This window comes from Solanum stenotomum, chromosome 9 (genome assembly GCF_019186545.1).
Source record: "Solanum stenotomum isolate F172 chromosome 9, ASM1918654v1, whole genome shotgun sequence".
NCBI lineage: Eukaryota > Viridiplantae > Streptophyta > Magnoliopsida > Solanales > Solanaceae > Solanum > Solanum stenotomum.
This window is the reverse complement of record NC_064290.1, coordinates 6,356,494-6,364,462: the sequence shown is the minus strand read 5'-3', so window position 1 is coordinate 6,364,462 and position 7,969 is coordinate 6,356,494.

Sequence of the window (7,969 nt, the reverse complement as noted above, 5' to 3'; positions counted from 1 at the left end):
GGAAGCCAAGGATACGGGAGAGGAAATAGTCAGGTTGACCAAACTGATTACCAAAGAGGTATGACTGTCTTACATGAACAATCTAACCAGATTTTAACTATGCTTAGACAAACAAATGTACATGAAGGCACTGAAGGTCCATCTACATCTCATTCATCTCATTCAAGTGCAAATTTAGCTCAGGAATATCCTGCAGCAGGTACAACTACTAGATTATAGATTTAGGAGCCACAAATCACATGACACCACATACTGATATGCTTTTTCAGAAAGACACTCTTTCACCAAATAATCCTAGAACTGTACAATTACCAAATGGCACCACTTCTCATATCACACACACTGGTTCAAGTAGTTTGACTAAACATGATACTCTCGATAATGTTCTCCTTATTCCTGAGTTTAAGTTCAATCTACTATCAGTGTCAAAAATGACTAAAGACTTGCAATGTGTTGTGTCTTTCTTTCCTGACTTTGTTATCATTCAGGACCTCTCAAGTAGGCAGGTGAAGGTGATTGGTAAGGAGCATGCTGGGCTCTATCTCCTCCCTTCTCATATTCACTCCACAGACACACAATGTCAGTCACATCTAGCACACACTGATGCTGCCTCTTCATCAACAGACTCTCAGATTCAATTGTGGCATCAAAGACTAGGACACACATCATCCAGTGTGTTAGCTCATACTCTTGATTTTTCTACCAGTAAATGTTCTCAAACTGTATACTTCTGCACCATTTGCCCTTTAACTAAGCAACATAGACTTCATTTTCCTCATAGCAGTTTCATTTCTTCTATTCATTTTCAGTTGTTACATATAGATGTTTGGGGTCCTTTCAAATCTCTCACATATGATTGTAACAAATTCTTTGTTACCATAGTAGATGATTGTACTAGGATGTTATGGATATTTATAATAAAATACAAAAGTGATGTTTATGTTGTGTTGAAAAACTTCTTTACTTTGGCCAAAACTCAGTTTAACTTTGTTGTTAAGCCCATTAGAACTGATAATGGGTCAGAGTTTGTCAATGCTGAGTGTCATCAATTGTTTATCAATCTGGGTATTAGTCATCAAAAGACTTGTATTCATACTCCTCAGCAGAATAAGATTGTTGAAAGGAAACACAAACACATACTTGAATTGGCAAGGGCAATCAGGTTTCAGGGTCATATCCCAATCAGATTTTGGGGTCACTGCATTCTTAATGCTACATACATTATCAACAGGTTGTTTAAATGGGAAATCACCCTATAAGGTGTTTCACAAGAAGAAACCTTCTCTTTTATATATGAGAGTCTTAAGTTGCCTTTGTTATGCCAAAAACATGTACATCACTAATAAATTTCACCTTAGAAGTGTGATTAGTATTCATATGGGTTATAGTGATCTTACAAAGGGGTATTTGTTGTATAACCTGAGAGATAAGAATTTCTTCCTAAGCAGAGATGTTAAATTCAGAGAGTCTATATTCCCTTCTGTTGTGCCCATATCTAGTTCCTGGCAACTGTTCCCCTCTATCATATACCATCTAATCATGATCCTAGTTATGATCCTGGTTCAATGCCTACAGAGGAATTAGGGGTTTCATCTGTTGTGATTGTACTTGATGTTCCTACTCAGAGGAAGTCTCACAGGATCAGCAAAGCTCCATTATGGCTTCAAGATTATGTTGCCTCTGTTCAATTCAGTCCTATCAAGCCATTATACTCCCTTGATCAGTACATTGGCTATGATCATTTATCCAGCTCTTATAAGGACTTTCTCTCTACCTTTAGGACTGATGTTGAACCTGCCACTTTTGAGGAAGCTTGCAAGTCTCTAGGTGGGTTGAGGCAATGTTGGCTGAGCTATCAGCCTTGGAGGATCATAAGACTTGGCAGATGGTTTCCTTACCTTCTCACAAAAAGGCTATTGGCTGCACTGGAGAAGTTGAGAGATTTAAAGCCAGACTAGTTGTCAAAGGATTCAATCAGAGGGAATGTTTAGACTACCAAGAGATTTTTTCTCCAGTTGTGAAAATGGTCACTATCAGGAGTATGTTGGCTCTAGCTGCTTCTGAACACTGGCATGTTCATCAAATTGATGTCTCCAATGCTTTTCTTCAAGGAGATCTTTCTTATGAAGTTTATATGACTCTGCCCCAGGGATTTCAGCTTCCACAGGGATTCATTATGCAGGGGGAAACCTGTATGTAAGCTCAATAAATCCCTTTATGGGTTGAAGCAGGCTCCTAGACAATGGAATGTAAAACTCACTCAAGTTTTTATCAAACTTGGTTTTATTCAAAGTCTTTTGGACTACTCATTGTTCATTAAAAGGACTGGTACATCACTAGTATTAATTCTTATATATGTGGATGATATGATGATTACTGGTAATGATCTTAAACTCATTCAACACACCAAAAAGATTTTCTAAGATACCTTCAAGATGAAGGATTTAGGAGACCTCATATACTTTCTTGGGATTGATTTTGCAAGGTCACAAGCATGTATTGTTATGCATCAAAGAAAGTACATATTGGAAATTATTTCTAAAGCTGGCCTTAGAGCAGCAAAACTAGCTTCCACCCCTCTTGATCCTTATGTCCAGTTGACAACCAGAGAATATGATGAAATAAATGGAAAAGGCAAGGATGATAAACTACTTGAAGATGCTACAATATATAGAAGGTTAGTTGGCAAACTGTTATATTTAAATGTCACAAGACCAGACATTGCCTTTGCTACACAAACCTTGTGTCAGTTCCTTCACCAACCTAAGTAGTCTCATCTTAATGCTGCACTCAAAGTGGTGAGATACATAAAAGGGCAAGCTGGACTAGGTGTCCTGTTATCTAGCAAGAGAAACAATCAACTGAATGTATATTGCGATTCAGACTGGGGAGCATGCCTACATACTAGAAAATCAGTTTCTAGTTTTATAGTGATGCTGGGAGATTCACTAATATCCTGGAAGTCAAAGAAACAAGGAACAATATCTAGAAGTTCAGCAGAAGCAGAATATAAGAGCATGGCAAGTGCTGCAGCTGAAGTTGTTTGGATAGTAAGGTTATTCAACTAACTAGATGCTGATGTTCAAACTCCTGTGACTATTCACAGTGATAGCAAGTCAGCAATTCAAATTTCAGCAATCCAATTCTTAATGAAAGAACAAAACATATTGAATTGGGTTGCCATTTCAGAAGGGAGAAAATACAGCAAGGATTAGTGGAAACAAAGTATTTGAATACTAAGGAGCAAGAAGCTAATATACTAACTAAAGGCCTGGGGAAGTCTCAACATGAATACTTAATGTCCAAGTTTGGTGTATTAAATTTGTTCATACCTTCAAACTTGAGGGGGAGTATTGAAGAAGGTATTACATAGAGCAATTAGGACCTACATGTAATTAGTAAGAGTTTGTATGTAATTAATAGAAGTTAGAGGGTTAGTTAGTAAAGAGTCGGTTAGATTAGTTACAAAAAGATTTCTGCTTAGTTTGTATAAATGTAGCACATTACTGATTCATTTGTTTTTTCTCTTAAGCAATGAAGTTCATTTCTCATTCTCTCTAATTCTTCTTCTTTACGTCTAGAACATTTCTAATCAAAGGGAATTGTTCTTCAAGATATCTTCTTCAAGATATCTAACAGGGATCTCTTGCAATTATTATAATATTGGGGGAGAAAATGAAAGTACTAAAGGAACTAATTAAGGAAGAAAAAAAAAACAAAACCTAAGGAAAACTCTCATTGCATGAAGGAAGATGGTTGTGACTTGTGAGGATATATAAAGATTAAGATATGTATTAAAGTGAGTTATTTAGAGAATTAATGATGGATTTTTAGGTTTCAGAAACTGAAAAGAAATGGGGGATAAAGAAGAATAAATGGCGGAGGTGTAATTAAAACTTTTAAATTTATCAATGTAGTTGTGAGGATGTATAAAAAAAATATTTTGTTGTGAGATGTGACAAACATAAAAAGATCAACAACATAATAAATATATTAACATAGAAATGACGTTCACTGATCACTTAAAAACTCGCATTTGGTAAATTCAAAATTGATTCTTCCACATTTTTGTTTATGCTTAAAAAGTTTTTGATTTGTCACGGGGGATCATTGGTAGTTATGGTTGTTTTCTGGTAATGGTGTGACACAGCAAATGTGTAAAGAGGGAAATCGTATTATGTTATTGTCTTCGATTTAGGTATATCATTCATTGTATATCAATGTATCTCTCAAATGTATTTTTGATATTTATCATACGTATGCCAAATGAATTTGTATATTATATACATGACATACATATAATATGTAAGTTATACACACAAAAAAGTAACATACGTGGGACTAATCTGCTTCAATCTTGAAATTCAATTTAAATCCTCACAAAATTTGTTACAAATCATTCCAAACTTGAGATATAAGTTCCTCAAAAAATTTCCAAGATTTTATAACAACACTAGTCAATTTACAAATCCAAATTTTAGCTTCAAAACTTCATCAATAATGATTGAGTCTAGTTTTTCACGTTTTGTGCTTGAAAAAATTGACAGAGGAGATAAGAAGAAAAGGAGATTCCTTAAATTATTAATTCTGGGTTTTGTTGGAGGTTCTTTTATATGTGATATGAAGATTTCATTATTATATTCTTGAAAGTGAAACAATATCATAATATTTTTATACATATAGGGGGTCCAATTATTTATATCTCTATAAATTTTCCAATTTCAAAAAGTGAAAATTTTATAAATGACATATATAAGACTAATAATTTCAAGTTATGACAGTATAATAATTCTTTTAAGTTGTAACAATAAAAAACTTTAGGTTCTAACATTTTATTAAAAGAAAAAAAGAAAAAAATAATATTAAAAATTAAATTTTTAAAAATAATAAAGGGTAAAAAACGGATAGAGTTGTATTAATTAATTTGAATACATTAATGATAATAATAATTGCCATAAATTTAGGAGATTCAAAATAAAATATGAATATTTGATTTCTTTTTTTTACTCAAATCAGTAAAAAGTATTTCAAAAGGCATATTTTTATTTTTATTTCAAACGTTTCTCTCTCTTATTTTTTGATTTCAAGCGTTATTCAAAACAAAATATGAATATTTGATTTTCTTTTTTTACTCAAATCAATTAAACGTATTTCAAAAGGCAAAAAAAAAATTTAATTTCAAATCTTTCTCTCTCCTATTTTTTTATTCCAAATGTTTCTCTCTCCTCGATTTTTTTTCCCTGTAATTGTTGTCATTCACGACTAGTTCCAAATGGTTTGGGTTCAACAATCTTCAGTTTGTTGTAATGGAAAGCTTCTTATCCGTATTAATTAAAATGATGGTAGATGGGATCCTTTTGGTTAATATTATTTGCGATTTATTATTTTAATGAAACGTACAAAAAAAAGTTAAGAACAATGAAACCGAAAATGAAATTTTCTGATTTTGTTTGTGCATAATATATTTAAATTTTGATGTTTTTTGTATGATCATTCTTTTCTTCATATTACATAATAATTTTTGTGAAACTTGAATAAATATTGGTATGAATAATTGGATGCCAACTATATATAGTTTGGATACCAATTATATGGTATTCATTTTGTTCTCCAATTAAATATCAAAACTAAATTGTTTATGTATCCAATTGTTATATAGTTTGTATATAACTGATCATATCTAGAAATTTGTATCTAATTGATATGCAGTCTGTATATAAATAATATCCTGAAATTATGAGAGTCAATCTGTAATTCATATGTAGTTGATAACTGTCTTGAAGAAAACAATGCATTTTATGTATCATTCAAAACTTAAAACTGTATAAAAAATAAATATATATCGTTAAAAAGTTAAAAAAAATATGAAATACTAAAGAGTCTAAGCTGCAATCAACTATCTCAAATTTGATCTCTGTGGTCTTGGTGTAGGATAATTGTTGGTATCCGGAGCATGTTCTTTTGCTATGCGGGGTCCACCAAATTTGCTAGCAACAGTCCCAGTTACTTCACTCTCACTTATCGCGCCATCATCGTTCTTTCCGTAGTGCCATCAACCTAGTTGTAGAAATTGAAAAAAAACCTTCCTATTATAAGAAATTTGTATTATAAGAAATACTAATTTCATACCAACATTAGTCATAATTTATACAAAAAATGAGTGATTTAACAAACTACAATCAATTCACATAATTGGACCAATGCTATCATACCTTTTTTTGATAAAGGTATACCAATGTTAAAACATATTTTATATTATATTCATAAATAGTATATAAAGTCAGCTTTCATACCAATATTATTCATGTGTCATGCCAGAATAATTTGAAAAAAATAACTTTCCTCTAAATTGTGTACCAACTTCATACCAGATTTAAATAAGTTTCACACCAAATACAAGTAACACATCATACCATTTTTATACCAATTCATGCCAACATTAAACGAAATTCATGCCAAACAATAATATGCATAATATAACAGTTTTAACAAAAAATCTACTAAATTGAATAATTGTAAAATAAATTAAATATAATATTTATCCTAACCACTTTTTTTTTTTTACCTTTTTTGGGTGTTGAAATTTCCAAGTCCTCCTTTGTTGCTGCTCTTCTTTTTGATGATTTTGAAGACTCCCCCGTATCGACGTTGGTTGATTTTTTTGTTTTTTTCTTCTTTTTCTCACTTACAAAATTTGAGTCTGAATCAGAAGGGGGTTCTACCATTCTCCCTTCCTTTTTTGTCCTTTTTGATTTGCAGGACTTTCAATTTTCTTTTCTTGACTCTTCTTCCCCTTTTGTGTAACTTGTTTCTTCCCTTGTGAAGTACCGCCCTTTTTCGCCAGACTTTCATTCTTGTTTGGCGGCTGCGATTGAGTCAAATTGTTGTGTGTTGCAGCCTCTATTTCAGTTGTAGATGTTGCATCTACTAATCGAGGGCTCTTTCGAGGAGTATGATCAAGTTTCTTCGACATGTTTTGTCGAAGAATCTTAAAATATTGATTCTTACTGTTGTGAATTTACCCTTTTGTTTTGATTGTATGGAGAATATATTTCTCCTAATCAATTTTTAGATGTTGAAACCGGCTTCAATGGAGTATGGATGAAAGAGATGAAAGATGAATTTCTTTTTTTTTGAACGTGGGGTGGTGGGATGGTGGCGTGTTGAATAACATAGGTGTGCTACTTAGAGGTGTAGGATTGACGTGGGGTGAGGGATTTAGGTGGGGTGTGGGGGTGTGGCTTGTAACTGTAAAAAAGGTTCAATAATCAATGTAAATCCCTATAATTGTGTAAGAGATAATTATGAGATATTCTTTATTTAAATAATTTAATAATAATATAAAATTATAAAAAGATTAATTATTTAATAAAGTAAAATTTAATTGATTTATAAATAATTAGTGATATGTTATAACCCGTAATTAAACTGTTATAAGCAAGAATTTTTTTAAAGTGAATTTAAAACCTATAATATTGACTCTTAAATGTGTATATGGGGTGACTTTTACAAAACATTGAGGAGCTTTTCTCAAACAAATATAGAAGGACCCTGGACTGAGCCCAATCAATTGAAAAGCTTAACCAAGAAATATCTTAAATGAACGTATTGGCTCTCAAATCCCAACTATGCAATTGAAAAGAGCTACTATGGCAAAACGTTTTCCGGTGCTTAACAATTTTGGGGCGATCTTTAATTTTGACCCACCCTCAAATTGGTACGCTTTAGGGTGTGTTTGGTATGAAGGAAAATGTTTTCCTGGAAAACAAGTTGATTTTTGACTTATTTTCTCATGTTTGGTTGGTGAGTAGAAAATATTTTCCGAAAAAGTTTTTTAGTGTTTGATTTATGAATGATTTTTTTTTTTTGAGAAATATTTTTTATTTTTACTAGGTAGAAAATAATTTTTGAATTTGAAAATATTTTTTTAAAAACAAACTTAAATTTTTTTGGGGGTGGGGTGGGGGGG